Source organism: Callithrix jacchus, chromosome 15, assembly GCF_049354715.1.
Source record: "Callithrix jacchus isolate 240 chromosome 15, calJac240_pri, whole genome shotgun sequence".
Classification (NCBI taxonomy): domain Eukaryota; kingdom Metazoa; phylum Chordata; class Mammalia; order Primates; family Cebidae; genus Callithrix; species Callithrix jacchus.
The window spans coordinates 49,534,545-49,549,186 of NC_133516.1; the positions used below are offsets into that span (position 1 = coordinate 49,534,545).

General features: G+C 37.4%; 1 long non-coding RNA gene across 2 annotated transcripts in view; it reads left to right on the top strand.

Annotated features, from left to right (window-relative positions):
• The window catches only part of LOC108588452 (uncharacterized), a 51,244-nt gene extending 42,096 nt beyond the window's left edge, over positions 1 to 9,148 (top strand). The window contains exon 3 of one of the 2 annotated variants that reach the window (XR_013527423.1): positions 8,288 to 9,148. This is a non-coding gene — a long non-coding RNA (uncharacterized LOC108588452). Of the gene's footprint in view, positions 1 to 7,874; positions 8,003 to 8,287 lie in introns of those variants that run through there. The other variant, XR_001907366.4, reaches the window with a different exon arrangement.
• Positions 9,149 to 14,642: the final 5,494 nt, after the last annotated feature.

The window sequence follows — 14,642 nt, forward strand, 5'->3', positions numbered from 1 at the left end:
ACTCCACTGGATTTTTCAAATTAGATTCCATGTTATTTTAGCTGAGTAGGAACTTTACAGAGCTTTGGGCACTCAGAAAATGTAAGCAATTGAAAAAAGAGAACAGAGACTGACAGCGTTACCAAAAAGCAATCAAATTTGAAATTTAGCAGAAACTTGACAGTCACATATTGTTATGATACCACTTACTATCAAATCAATACTAGCCATAAACTGGGTTTGTTAGTTATTACAGCCTCTTCATCCTGTGTGGAGGTCAAATGGGGAAGAAAAAAAGATGGTCATAAACCAAAGACTCAGAAGGGCATATGCCAGCTTTGCTGAAAAATATTTGCTGGCTTCAGAGCATAGCAATACACATCCTCCCAATTAACAGTGTCTTTCCCTCATCAGCAATGCTAGTAGAAGAAGCCACGTGTTCTAGTTTATCTGTTTGTAAATTAGAGAATATTGGGAAATTATCCTGTACTTTAAAGATAAAACCAAAATGGCTTAACCAATCTGGGTTGATGGTTCAGTTTCTTTTTTCCTTTTACTTTCTTTTAGAGACAGAGTCTCACTCTGTCACCCAGGCTGGAGTGTACTGGCATATTTATAGCTCACTGCAGCCTCCAACTCCTGAGCACAAATGATTCCCCCACTTCAGCCTCCCGGGTAGCTCAGACTACAGGCACATGCTCTGATAATTTTATTTATTTATTTGTACACATGGGGTCTCGCTTTGTTGCCAAGCTGGTATCCAACTCCTGGCCTTCAGCAATTCTCCTAGTTTGGCCTCTCAAAATGCTGGGATTATAGGTATGGGCCACAATGCCAGGCTTCAGTTTCTTCTAAGTGGAAACACAGTTTAAGTGAAATACAACATGAGAAATTTGAAGTCAATTCATCTGATAAGCCAAGTAATTTATGGAAATGATCCATCTGTGCAACAAAGAACAGATAACAAGTTACACTGGATATTTTCTGTTTTCCAGGATAAACAATCAGTGGATCTTTTCCCCAGTGCTGGTTTGCTTATCTCCTTGCTTCCTAACATCACCTTCGTTGCCTGAATCCTTTCCTCTATCTTAAATGATCAATTTTTATCTTTTATCCAGCTAATCTGAGCAGTGTAGTGCCAGTGTACTTTTCCAGACTAATCTTCCAGCTATTCTCATTCCACTCATCCTGCTTTCCGGCTTTGTAGGATTTTTGCTTCCCCTGATCACCTTTTACTGTGATCACACTTTGACATTGACTATCACTCTCTGTCTTGCCTATTTTTACTGTGAAACAAAGTCTTACTCATTCTCCTTCAAGCCCCATTGCTAACATTCCCTCCTCTATGAGGCCTTGGCTACTGTCTGTCTACAGGTAACCCATCCCTTCAGTATTCACATTATCCTACAATTCTTCATGTGGTTTGTGTCTGAACTCCATGAGGAGCAGGACGTAATCTCATTCCCTTTTGTATTTCTGGGACCCAGCATAGGACAGGCACAAAGTAGGCATTTTATAGATATTTGCTGGACACTGGGCTGCTGTCTATGGTGGTTACCCTCTTGCACAAAGACATGTAGCCAAGGCGCAGGGCACTAAAATCCAGCTCATGACCATATGTATCTTGGTTTAGGCCGGTTTCAGCCCTAAGGAGGAGCACCTGTTTTGTAATTTCTTTACCCAGGAGGGCCCCTTTATGCAATTTCCATAGGGACATAATATGTGCTAATAACTGACCTTGTTGAATGGGTGTATAAAGAAACAAGTGAATCAAGTTCCCCATAATCCTCTACAGCTATTAATATTACAAAACAAACAGAGAAAAAGATGCAAAAGTAGCTTTTTCACAAGACTAAAATCATCTAATGCACTTATCAAACTATCAAATTTAGCAGGTAACTGCTCACCTCTATATGCTATTCAACTTCTGTTTGACTAATTCTGTGAATAATAAATCCTCACATTTGCATCTTGGGTTGGATAATTCTGTTGGCAGTGGCATCTGAATAGCATTATTCTGAATGCAAGCATTGTTTATGACTGATTTTTTTTATGTTGGGACTCTCCATCTTTTTCTGTCTTACACATTAGTGGCACCTCTTGGACATTCTGTAGGGATACTGAAATGTGTCTGCAAATATTTCATGGTATATTATGCAAGCATCTTCGTGCTCTGTTGTAAAAAAGGATGGTCCTAAGATCTTAATTCTATGAGTTGTTATAATTAAAAAAAATCACAATTTCTAGGTGGAAGTCAGGCTGTTCTAGTTGATTTAAAAGTATTTTTTCTAGAGAGAACTTCTTCTAGCATGTTGAAAATTCTAAATCCCATGGTATAATACCTCCCCAGAAATTATCAGCAGACCAGAAGGTAATATGGGATATGATCTCATTCATTCAACCATTCATTCACTCATTCAGTTACTAAAAAATTATTTATATTTCTCTAGTGCTTAATATAATGCTTAACATATAGTAGATAATGAATATGTGTTGATTTGAATTTATTGATATATGTATTTTTTCATTCTTTTATCAATATGTATGGGGCTGCTACGTCAGGCCATACATTATGTGATCAATGCAGGTACAGTTTCTTGGCCTGTGAAAGCATTACCCCAATGTCTGTCTTCGTGCCCACATGGTATTCATCCTGAGTGTGTCTCTGGATCCAAACTCTATCTGTGGTTTCTGTAACTGCATTGATTGCCAATATATTTCTAGGACTTAATACAATGCTTAAAATAATTGATATATTTTATAGTTTCCTCTCTGAATGACAGTAGGCCCTTGGAGGCATTTAATGAGTGATTCTTAATCCTGGCTACACATTAGAACCACCAGAGGTGCCTCTTAAAAATATCTACACCTGGCCCCTAACCTAGACCAATTAAATCAACATCAGTGAAGGTAAGACCCAGGAATAGCTACATTTTAAACCTCCCCAGGGTATTGTGAGCTGCAGCCAACACTGAGAATGACTGAGTGATTCAGTGCACTTTTTATGTCACCAGTACATCACTGCTCTAGGTCGAATTCTGTCCCTCGCAGATTTATAGGTCGAAGTCCTGACCCCCAGCCCCTCAGAATGTGATCAAGTTAAAATAGGACATTAGAAGGAGTTCTAATCTAATATGACCTATGTCCTTAAAAAAAGGAGTTTGGATCCAGAGACACACATAGAATGAACGCCCTGTGAACACAAAGACAGAGACTGGGATGATGCTGCCACAGGCCGAGGAACGCCAAGGCAAACCCACAGAAGCCAGGAGAGAAGGACGGAACAGAGTTCTCCCTTGATGTTTTCAGAAGGAATCAACCCTTGCAATACACCTTTATTTTGGACTTGTAGCCTGCAGAATGATTAGAAATTTCTTTATTTTATTATTTTTGTAGAGACGGAGTTTCACCATGTTGCCTAGGCGGGTCTTGAACCCTTGAGCTCAATCAACCTGCTGGCTTCAGCCTCCCAAAGTGCTGGAATTACAGGCGTGAGTCACTGTACCCTGCCAATTTCTGTTTTTTAGGCCTCCCCATTCCCTGTCTGCATGGTACTTTGTCATAGCAGCCCAAGTGAACAGTACAATCAGTGCCTTTATAAATGCATTTTTTAAAGGGCTAACCTTAAAATGTTCTGCTTCCTTCAGTCCCCATTCCTTTCTGAAAATGGGCCAGCTCCCGTCTCTGAGCCCCGCCCAGGTTGCTATCTCTCTGCTTCTTCCAAGGTGGGCTTATCTTTACTGAGAGTCAGAGTGTTGAAACATACATGACCAGCCCACCCGGAGCCAGAGACTTACAGTCTGACTCTGTGATGAATAATCAATGTGCGATAATTCCACTTGCCAAGCAAAGCTCGGCGTCGACAGTGGCTGCTTCTGGGAGATCGATAAAGTACTTGAAAACACTTGTTTCAGTGGCTCTTTAAATTCCGCATCATCATTTGATTTGCTCTGATAAAATTCAAGTCTTGCCTCTTTAAGTTATTGTTTTAGCAAATTCAATTTACAATTACTTTCAATATGAAAAGCTTAAGAGATTCAGTTTAATGCCTTATTAGCTGTAAAATCAACTGCCGTTTCGACCACCACGCGGTGTGAGGAGCAGTAAAAAGACTTTGGTTCTTGGCCAAGCTTTCCCTCTGAGCTTCTTACCAGCGATAGCTTCTTCCGTTGTGGAGCTATCCTCAAAATACCTGCCTTCCAAACTCCTAGTCATTGGACCCAAATTCAAATTACATTTCCCTCCCATGTCAGGGATTTCTGGGGTAAAAATAAGCTACTTTAAAAACAGATTGCTCTCATCAGTGAATTTTTGTTTATCAAATGTGATCCATGCAACAGGCACCTTTGACAACTTGCCATGGTGCAGATTTTATTTTTAAATTGTGGGACTAAATGCCCATTACAGAAAGTTAGCCTGATTAGAGTGGGGTTTTGGGGAGCGAGAATTTATTACTGTATTGTTTGAATCATTTATAATAATGTACTTTTGTGTCTCTGGATAACTACAAATTAGTAGTGAAGAAAAACTTCACTGTGGGAAACGTAAAAGACCTTCTTACTGTGATGTGCAAAGATCTGTAAGAGCTCTCCAGCACCTGCTGCTTGGACCTCCTCTTCAGTCACTCACTGTAGTTCATTGCCCTGCGCGCGTCCTTGCTTCCCCTATGTGTAGAAGCCTAATGACACATCATGGCCTTTGTATCTACAGATAGAATGCTGCTCCCTCACATTTTTGCCTGGCTGTCATCTCTTCTTCTGATTAAATGTCATGAAACTAGTAAAGCCTTCTTTAGTCATCTTCTCCTCCCTGTCCACCTCAGTCACACCCTGTTCCTTCATCTTGTTTTGTTTTTATTACAGGATTCACTTCTTTGTGTGTGAAATTATTATTTATTTTTCTGTTTTCTAATTGTCAATCTTGCCCCTCTCTGCCCTCAGATGTGAGAAGGTAAACCTTGTGGGAGAAGGGACCTTGGTCAATGTTCACCTCTGTTTTTCCAGTGCCAATTGATGGGCACAATCTTGGCATTGAATGAATAGTTGTGGGTGAATAAATGACAGAAACAGTGCTTTACTTAGTTCTGTGTAACAGACTACCTGCAAACTAAGTAGCTAAAAACAAAAACTATTTCTACTTTGCCTGGATTTCCTGGGTGGCAAACAGTTCTACTATCTGGCCTGGGTGGACTCTGTTGGGACGATTAGGATGCCTGGCTTCTCTACCTACATATTTTTCCATGCTAGGCTTCTTCAGGCATGCTGGTTTACGAACATGAGAGCTGACCAGGTGCAGTGGCTCATGCCTGTAATCCCAGCACTTTGGGAGGCTGTGGTGGGTGGATCACCTGAGGTCGGGAGTTTGAGACCAGCCTGACCAACATGGTGAAACTCCATCTCTACTATAAATACAAAATTATCCAGGCATGGTGGCTCATGGCTGTAATGCCAGCAACTCAGGAGGCTGAGGCAGGAGAATCATTTGAACCGGGGAGGCAGAGGTTGGGAGGTTGAGGTGAGCCAAGATTGCAGAACTGCACTCCAGCGTGGGAAACAAGAGTGAAATGCCGTCTCAAAAAAAAAAAAAAAAAAAAAAAAGAACATGAGAGCAGCAGAAGTTGCCAGCATCTAGCATCTTAAGAAGGCCTAGGCTTTGGGACATACACAAAGTCATTCTTCCCAGATTCTGTTGATCAAAGGAAGCCATAAGGCCAGACCAAATTCAAGCACATAGAGCAATAATATTTGGCCTCTTGAGAGTGGTGGCAATGGAGCATGGGGCCAAGGATGGGATTCATTAGGGGTTATTATTATTATATAGTGATCTGCCCCAAGCCCCAAGTGATATATATTTTTACAAAAGCTCACTCTGACCTAATGAGTGTCAGGTTTTAGAACATAAGATTCATATCTTATATATTCATATCCCAGACATTTGCATTTGTGCTGCCTGTCATAGAACCCTGCACACTATAAACAATAAATGCCTCCTTGGTTTTAGTGTTGATACTGTACTTATATTGCTGTATAAATTTTTATGTTTACACACACATCAGTGAATGTGCAGGGATTCTCCAAAGACCTTAGTACCTCATTTCAAGAAAATGGGAGTGAATTCTGGAATAAATTATATTGATTTTAATTCAGACATTTAAATTTGTTTTGTCTATTGCTTTTGCAGTTGAAGAATTGATCTCAAGGCAGACAGAGAAAAAATAAATTGGTTTTATTGAATTCACAGTGACCTGATAAAAAAAATAGTTGTTATAAGAGAAATGGTCTTACTTCCTATTTTGTTACAGATTTTTTCCCTTCAAAAATTTATTGGTTTAATATTGTAAGTGAAGACCATGAATTTTATTTAGCATTGTGCAGGATGATTTGGGGGCAGTTAGAAAGCACATATCTTGGAATATTTCTTACTCAGATGATTGTAAAGCTTATTTTGATCAAGAAGCCACCTGAACAAACAACAGTCCAAAGGTCTGTAAGACAATTCACACTGGTACAGATTTAGGTCATGACTTCCTGAAAAAAAGATGAAATGTTAGTTACTATTCAAATTACTTTCTTAAAACAAAATGAAGCATTCGAGTTTGACTTAGAAAATTACTAGACTACAGAAGGGAATAGAGTAGAAAGCAAAAATCACCTGATGTCTTTAAACTTCATCTTGAGTGTTTACAATTCAGAAATAACATTCAGTGTTCAGTTAAAATGTGAATTTCTCCGTTTGTACACAGGAGAGGAATAGATTTGGGTATACTTTTTGATAACCTTTTCACTATCCAAACGGCTGCTACTTACTATCTGAAATTAGGAACCAAAGAGATTTGGGATAACATAGCCTCCCTTGTTATCTGAGGTTACTGTGCAAACTCCCAATAACTGAGAATGGAGTTGGACAGCAAGAGGTACCTGGCTATAGGTTATCTGTGCTCTTAAATGACATTGGTAACCCTCTGATCCCATTGTCTATAGTGTTTGTAAGTTACTCTCCTCACTTAAAAATATATTGTGAAAGGAAGATTGCAGCTGGAGAGCATAGTTTGTCAGTCTCTCTAAATTCCCGCATAAAACCAGAGCAACTAGACAGCAAAACCCTCACACAATGTTGAGTACAAGACCACGTCACAAGGTCTCTTTACAAACTCCATATCCTCTCCATGGGGTGAAATGTGTGTAAACAAGTAATAAACGTGGTGTGATAATGTTCTGTTCTGCCTTCCACTGAGATAAGATCAGAGTATAGGGAGTTCCTTAAAGACTTCTTGGAGCTTTGAAGAGTATTTACAAAGAAAAATGACATAGTAGCCACTTAGGAGGCAACTTTCACACATTCAGTATTGCCCACATGCTTCGTATGTTTAGTTTACTCATTCAAACATCTTTTCACTTGTCAAACTTTGTTTGCATGGTCAGTATAATACTAGTTGTGCATACCTGGTGTGAAGGTTTAAGATTTGCTTTTACTTTTGTAAGATCAATTATGGATCTTTTAGGATTATGGGTGATCTTACAGATACATCAACGTGGATATAAAGGCTACTGAATCTAATCTTTAGTTAAAGTTGGTTTTGTTCTTTGTCTACTCAAATCTGACTTTACTTTTAAACAATGTTTTTCAACCAAGGGCACCATACACACAAATAATTGCAATTATTCCATGTTTAGGTGAAAAGGTAGGCTAGACAATGGTTAAGCCCATTAGTCTTATCTTTGGCCCTTGTTATACTTTATCTTATGTGAGCTAGAGTTTAAGAGACAGCTTGTATTATTTCTTTATAATACAAGTAATTCATGTTAATTTCAGAAAAAAATATAGAATACATACTAAGAATGAGCTAAAAGATTACCCAGGTTTCCAAATTGTTGTTGTTATCATTGTTTTTTTAGGAATTGTTCTCATTCGCTTCCCTGAAGTGCAGTGGCATCCTCTTAGCTTCCTGAAACCTTGAGCTCCTGGGCTTAAGTGATCCCCTCGCCTCAACCTCCCGAAGTGTTGGGCTTGCACACCTGGCCTCATTTTCCACTTTTTGATAATGATTACTATTAATGTTTTAGTATTTATGTTCTTCCAGAGTTTTTAATGGAAATATATAGTTTTACCAAAATGAGATAATAATTTATATTTGGTTTTTTTACTTGACTTTTTCTTTTTAAAGTTTCAATAAATAATGCTATGCAGCTTTTTTTAAAAAATGGTTTCACAGTATTTTATTGTATGGATACGCCATAATAAATTAACTGATTACTTATTGTTAAATGTTTTGATTGTTTCCAAAATATTAAAGTTTTTTCCTTTCAAGGTTGCAGTGAGCCAAGATCACACCATTGCTTTCCAGCCTGAGCAACAAGAGCAAGACTCCGCCTCACCAAAAAAAAAAAAAAAAAAGTTGTAATAAAAAGCTGCACATTTATTTTGGCGAATTCATCCAATTGCTTAGCTAAGAGTAACTAACAGACATGAAATTTATGGGAAAAATATGCATTTTAATGTTTTCAATCAGATTACCGAAGGCCCTTCAAACTGTACCATTTTATCTCTTGTTATGGTGCCCTTTTATTCACACCTTTACAAGTAATTTTTTTTAATTGTTATTTTAATGTTCATTTGCTTAACTGTTATTAAAGTTGAACATTTTTGTTTATATTTATTGTATACTAGTAAACTAAAGGAGAAGTTCATAGTAAATGAAATGAAAAGAGTTTAATTAAATTAGGCCAAGGAGAGCTTATTGACTGGTCCCTCTCCCAGTGATTTAGTATATAAATAGAAGGCTTTTAAAATAAACTTCGGTTTACTTATGTTGAAATAATATGCTGCTTTGGAAAAAGAATTCAGTAGCCCCTATGTACTGAAAAACAAAAAAATGTTTGAGGCACATTGTCAAGTGTCTCAATACTTAACATAAAAAAGTCACAAGGTACAACTTAAAAAGTGTTTTTAAAATGAAATTTGTTTACGTATTTGAAAAGTTAATTTTATTATATACTTTATGTACTTATTGAAGTGAAAAATGTGCAAAAGGTTATCTGTGATGATTCCCTCTCACCTCTACCCTAGTCATTTCCTTCTCTTCCCTGCAGGGTATCAGATTTTGAGGTTTTAAAAAAAATAATTTTGGTGTTATTTCATGCATTTTTAATAAAAATTGATTCATACAATACACAGTGTTCTGGTGCTTGCATTTTTCATTTGACAATATAACTTTCAGACCTTGTCACCTAAAGATTTCCTGACTTGTCTTTTATGGCCCCAAAAAGTTCTGTTATATGGATGCAACATTTGCTAGTCTCCTAGTAATGGGCATTACAATTTTCTCTGAACCTTTGCTAATACTAAAAAAGAATGCTGAGATTGACACACACACACACACACACACTCACACATGTATGCATATATAATTTGAAAGTGGATTTAAAAAAATGTCTGAAAGCTTCAACAACAAACAAGGACCACCTCCATGGGATTGGGGAAACTGGGTGTACCAGGTAAGAATTGACTGTTTATTTAATGCACTGTTTTGATTGTCCAGGCTGGAGTGCAGCGGCATGATCCGGGCTGACTGCAACCTCCGCCTCCTGGGTTCAAGGGATTCTTCTGCCTATGCCTCCTGAGTAGCTGGGACTACAGAAATGCATCACCACACCTGTCTAATTTTTGTATTTTTAGTAGAGAAGGAGTTTCACCACGTTGGCCAGGCTGCTCTCAAACTCCTGACCTCAGGTGATCCACCCACCTTGGCCTCCCAAAGTGCTAGGGTTACAGGTGTGAGCCATCACATCCAGCCTGAATTTTCAAATTATAAACTAGTACAGCCATTATGGAAAAACAGTATGGAGGTTCCAAAAAGAATTAAAAATAGATCTACAATATGATCCAGCAATCTCACTACTAGGTATATAAACAAAGGAAATGAAATCAGCATGTCAAAGACATATCTATACTCACATGTTCACTGCCGCACTATTCAAAATAGCCAAGATATGGAATCACCCAAGTGTGAATCAATAGATGAATGGATAAAGAAAACAGGTACAAAATGGAATACTATTCAGCCTTAAAAAGAAGGAAATCCTGTCGTTTGTGACAACATGAATGAACCTAGAGGCCATCATGTTAAGTAAAATAAGCCAAGCACAGAAAGACAAATACTTCATAATCTCATTCATGTGTGGAATCCAAACAGGTGATCTCGTAGAAGTAGAGATTAAAATAGTAGTTACCAGGGGTCTTGGGGGTAGTAAGGCTATGTTGGTCCAAAGACATAAACTTTTAGTTAGACAGGAGGAGTGAGTTCAAGTGGTCTATTGTACTCACTAAAAGAATAGATTCTCACCACAAAGAATTATAAGTATTTGAGGTAATGCATGTGTTAATTAGCTCAATTTAGCCATTCCACAATGTATACATATTTCAAACATCATATTGTACACAATAAATATACACAATTTTTGTTAACTAAAATTAAAAAAAATCAATAGATTGAAAAATTAGTGTTTTAGATTCAGAATTATGATGGGGACAGATACATATCTTTGGGAAGTTGGCACTGGAAATAATTTTGGTGGAACATTGCCCACTGCTAAAACCAGTTTTTCCTCCTTTGGAAAATTGTATCTAAAACTACAGGTGCATGCCACCATGCCCCTCTTTTTCTTTTGAATGCTTGATCATCTATGGACAAACATTTCTTCATTTCCCATGAGTAATTGTATGGGTGCTATTTTAAAATGGTGGTGGTGCTGCTGGTGATGCAGATGAATATGTTAGGTCTTTGAGAAAAGAAGAGTTTTTGCCCTTTAGATTCTAAGTCCTAAAAGGAATAAAGCTGAGAACTTGATTCTGTTTTTTTGACTGCCAAATTCCTCAGCTGAAAGCCAAGATGACTGAAAGCTGGAGAGCAAGTAGTTCTGTAGCTGAAGGAATTATATATATGTAGAAATGTAATATATCTCTAACACACTGTCTAGAGGCATATTTGTAAGTCCACAAGTAATCCTTTCCTGTGAAAATAAAGATTAACATGTTTAAGATAATTTATCTCATTACATGTTGACATCAGACTTTTTACTGGATCTTAATATTTTATATTGTAATGCTTGATCTGGTTGAATATTGAACATTAGCGAGTGTAGAAACATTTATGAAAAATGACATAATTTATTTCGTGAAACCAATTCCAAATAAATGAAAACATGGGGTTTGAATTAATTCATCAAGAATATCAATAAGGTGATAAAGCAGAGGCATTTTCATTTCAATCATAATCTTTAAGCTATAGTCACAGAAAAATTACCTATTAAAGCAGCCATATGTGTGATTAATGGGTTGGTAGTGGTACTAATTACTCATTAGAATGCAAGGACTAAAATACCCTAGGACTTGAAAAACCATAACGATTTTTTATTCAAAGGGTTGGCTGGGTCCCAAAGTCTCAATGGGTTTGTATTTTGAGCTATAAGAACATGGTTTTGATCCAAATTGAAAGAGAAATTATTTTAGGAAGATTTTACTTGGTACTAACATAGTGAAACCCTTCTTTTTCATATGCTTATTTAATCAAAAGTTCCCACTTTGAGATCAATAACTAGGTTACCATTTGCCTATATACATTTTAAAAGTTAAATGTTGGAGTTCTGTAGCTGAAGGAATTGTATACAACTACTTCGGGATATATATGTTTTTTTTTTCTTTTTTTTTCTTTCTTTTTTTTTTTTGTTGTTGAGACAGTCTCACTTAGTCACCGAGGTTGGAGTGCAGTGGTGTGATCATAGCTCACTGCACCTCTGACCCTTGGGCTCAAGCGAGTCTCCCCTCTGCCTCTGAAGTAGCTAGGACTACAGGTGCCTGCCACCACACCCCTATTTTTTCTTTTGAATGTTTGGTCATCTACAGACAAACATTTCTTCATTTCCTGGAAGTAATTGTGTGGGTGCTGTTTTACACTGGTGGCCTATGACTGTTTAAATAATAACCAAATTTAAAAATTCATAAATTCAATTGAGCATCAAATTAGCAGCATTAATCATTATTAGAAGATAAATCATGCATGTAAGGATGACTTTCTTGGATTTTAAAAATATTTTCTCCATCATTAACACTGGGCACTGCAGCTTGGAGTGAGGATAGAGATTAGGTAGAAGAAAATCTGCTATTAAGTAAAGATGTGTCTTCTGAAACAAATCTTAAAAATAAGAAACAACTTAAAGGAAGTCAGATTATTTTATGTTTTGGATATCACAGTCATGTTAAAATTCCAAGTATCAACTATAATTTTCACATGAATAACACCATTAATTTTCATAAACTAAAACGACAACAGAAAACCTCACCCCACAAAATACTATCATTTTAATTAAGTGCCGTAGAGATTTGCTATGAATCACAGTGGTGTTTGCTTTTGACGCTGGAGACAGAAAAGACAGCTCAATGCTTTATTTTTCATCAAAAAATAAAAAAGTCAAGAAGGATTCTAAATATATCAAAGAATAATAGTTTAAACACATTGAAACACCAAGATAACATTCTGAGATGTGAGAGAATATTCTCTTGGGAGTGGTGAATCTGGGGAAGGTTTTGTCTGTGTAGGAAAAAGAGGGTTTAGCAATTCTACGACTTCTTGTTTCATGGGGATGGTAGGGATATGTGGCAAAGGCGCCATCACCAACATGCAAGTAAGAAATAGCAGAACAATATGAAACAACTATAGGCATTAACTTGGATGCTTTGCTACTCATAAATCTCATTAAATGTATACTTTTAAATAGGATTTTTTAACATAACAGTTGAACGTGTAGCAAGCCACAGTTCATTCATTCAAATAGGCACCTTATAATTTTATTTATCTATTTTATTTTATTTTTATATTGGTGCAGTTTGACTAAAATAATGTGTCATTTTATAGTGACAGTGGGTCAAGATTTTATTAGTAATAGAAAACGGAAACAATCCTTCTTACACAAGATTGTCAACTCTTGGCCTCTCAAAAAGACTTGTAAAACATTTATTGGTTATGGAAAATTAAATTTGTTAAACCTACTACAGTAACAGAGAACACACCTCACCAAAGTCTTGGTAGCATATGAAAGTAAGAAATTAGGTGAGGACATTTATAGGTTTTTAGAGTGTGAGCTGTGCAATTTGAAGGTGAATCTTACCAGAGGAGAAACTGGATGTAATGGGACAGAGTCCACGACAGAGGAGGCCTGGATGGGTGGGCACTGTGAGAGGAAAGTGGGAAAGCAGTGGTAGTGAACAAGAGGTTAGTCTCGCTAAGTAAGCAGTCTTAGTTTATGCTCTTACCTTCCAGGAGCAAGCCTCTAAGTTATTTTTGTTTTTTGTTTTTTTTTTTTTTTTTTTTTGTAGTAGTGTTTAACGTAGGGAAAGTATGCCCTATCCCAGAATTGTTTAACTTGGGGTTAGGAAAGGATGTTGGTTTCAGTGTTCCTTAACGTAGTGAGAAGGAATTATGTTGATGCCAGTCAGCCTGAAAGGTGCCCCCCAGAGAATTCTGCCTGTTAGTATTCATGACCTTATGTATTCCTCTCCCTTTGAGTGTGGGCTGGGCTTACTGGCTTCTCATGAATAGAATAGGAACAAAAAAAAAAAAGATAGGCTGTCACTTCTGAGATGAGGTTACAAAAATCCAAGACTTCCACTTTGCTGCTCCCTCCCTCTCCCTTCTGCAACCCTTGCTCTGGGGGAAACAGGCTGTGAGTAGCCCCATGGAGAAGTCCATGTGGCAAGAAACTGTCTTCCGCCAACAGATATCAAAAACACGTGGCCTGTCAACAACCATGTGAGAGAGCTTCGTCGTGGATCCTTCCCCAGTCAAAGGGTGAGATGATTGAAGCCAAGCAAGAGACAGAGAGAGAGACCCGGATGAGCCGTGCCTGAATTCTTGAGTCTTAGAAACTGTGTGATGTTGATCAAGAAAAATGACGAGACAAGTCTCGTTCATTTTAGGTTTATTTGCCAAAGTTAAGGGTGTGCATTTAGGAGACAGGTCTATGCCTTTCTCCAAAGATGATTTTGAGGGCTCCAAATAGTTTTCATGTAAGAGGAAGGTAGGGAAAAATAGGTATTCATGACTTTTTCTGGCTCAGTGAATCTGCATTTTTTACATAAGACGACATAGGCAAATGGGGCAGAGGGAAAATGCAGGGAATCTGCATTTTAAAATAAGATAATATAGACAAAATTGGACAGGGGAACAAACAGATATGCATTTGTGTCAGGTGGGCAGGGAGTGACTGCACCTGTAAAGACAAGCTATCAATTTCTATTGCCATGGTGAAATTTTAACAGAAACACTTTGGGGTAAAGATCCTGGAGATCACTAAGAGTTTCCCTGTGAACAAAATCTGGGGGAGGCAGGTGGCTTTTTTTTTTTTTTTAAATCTTGTAGTCATCTTATTTAGGAACCAAAAAAGTGGAATGCAGGTTTGCACGACCAAGTTCCCAGCTTAACTTTTTCCTTTGGCTTCATGAGTTTGGGATCTCAATATTTAATTTCCTTTCACAACGATAATAGTACTTGCTGTTTTAATTTACTGTGATTCTGGATAATTTGTTACGCAGCAATAGATAACTAATGCATGTTGATATCATGTTTTCAGGATGCATAAATACACTTTCTACTGATTTTTTACTTATTT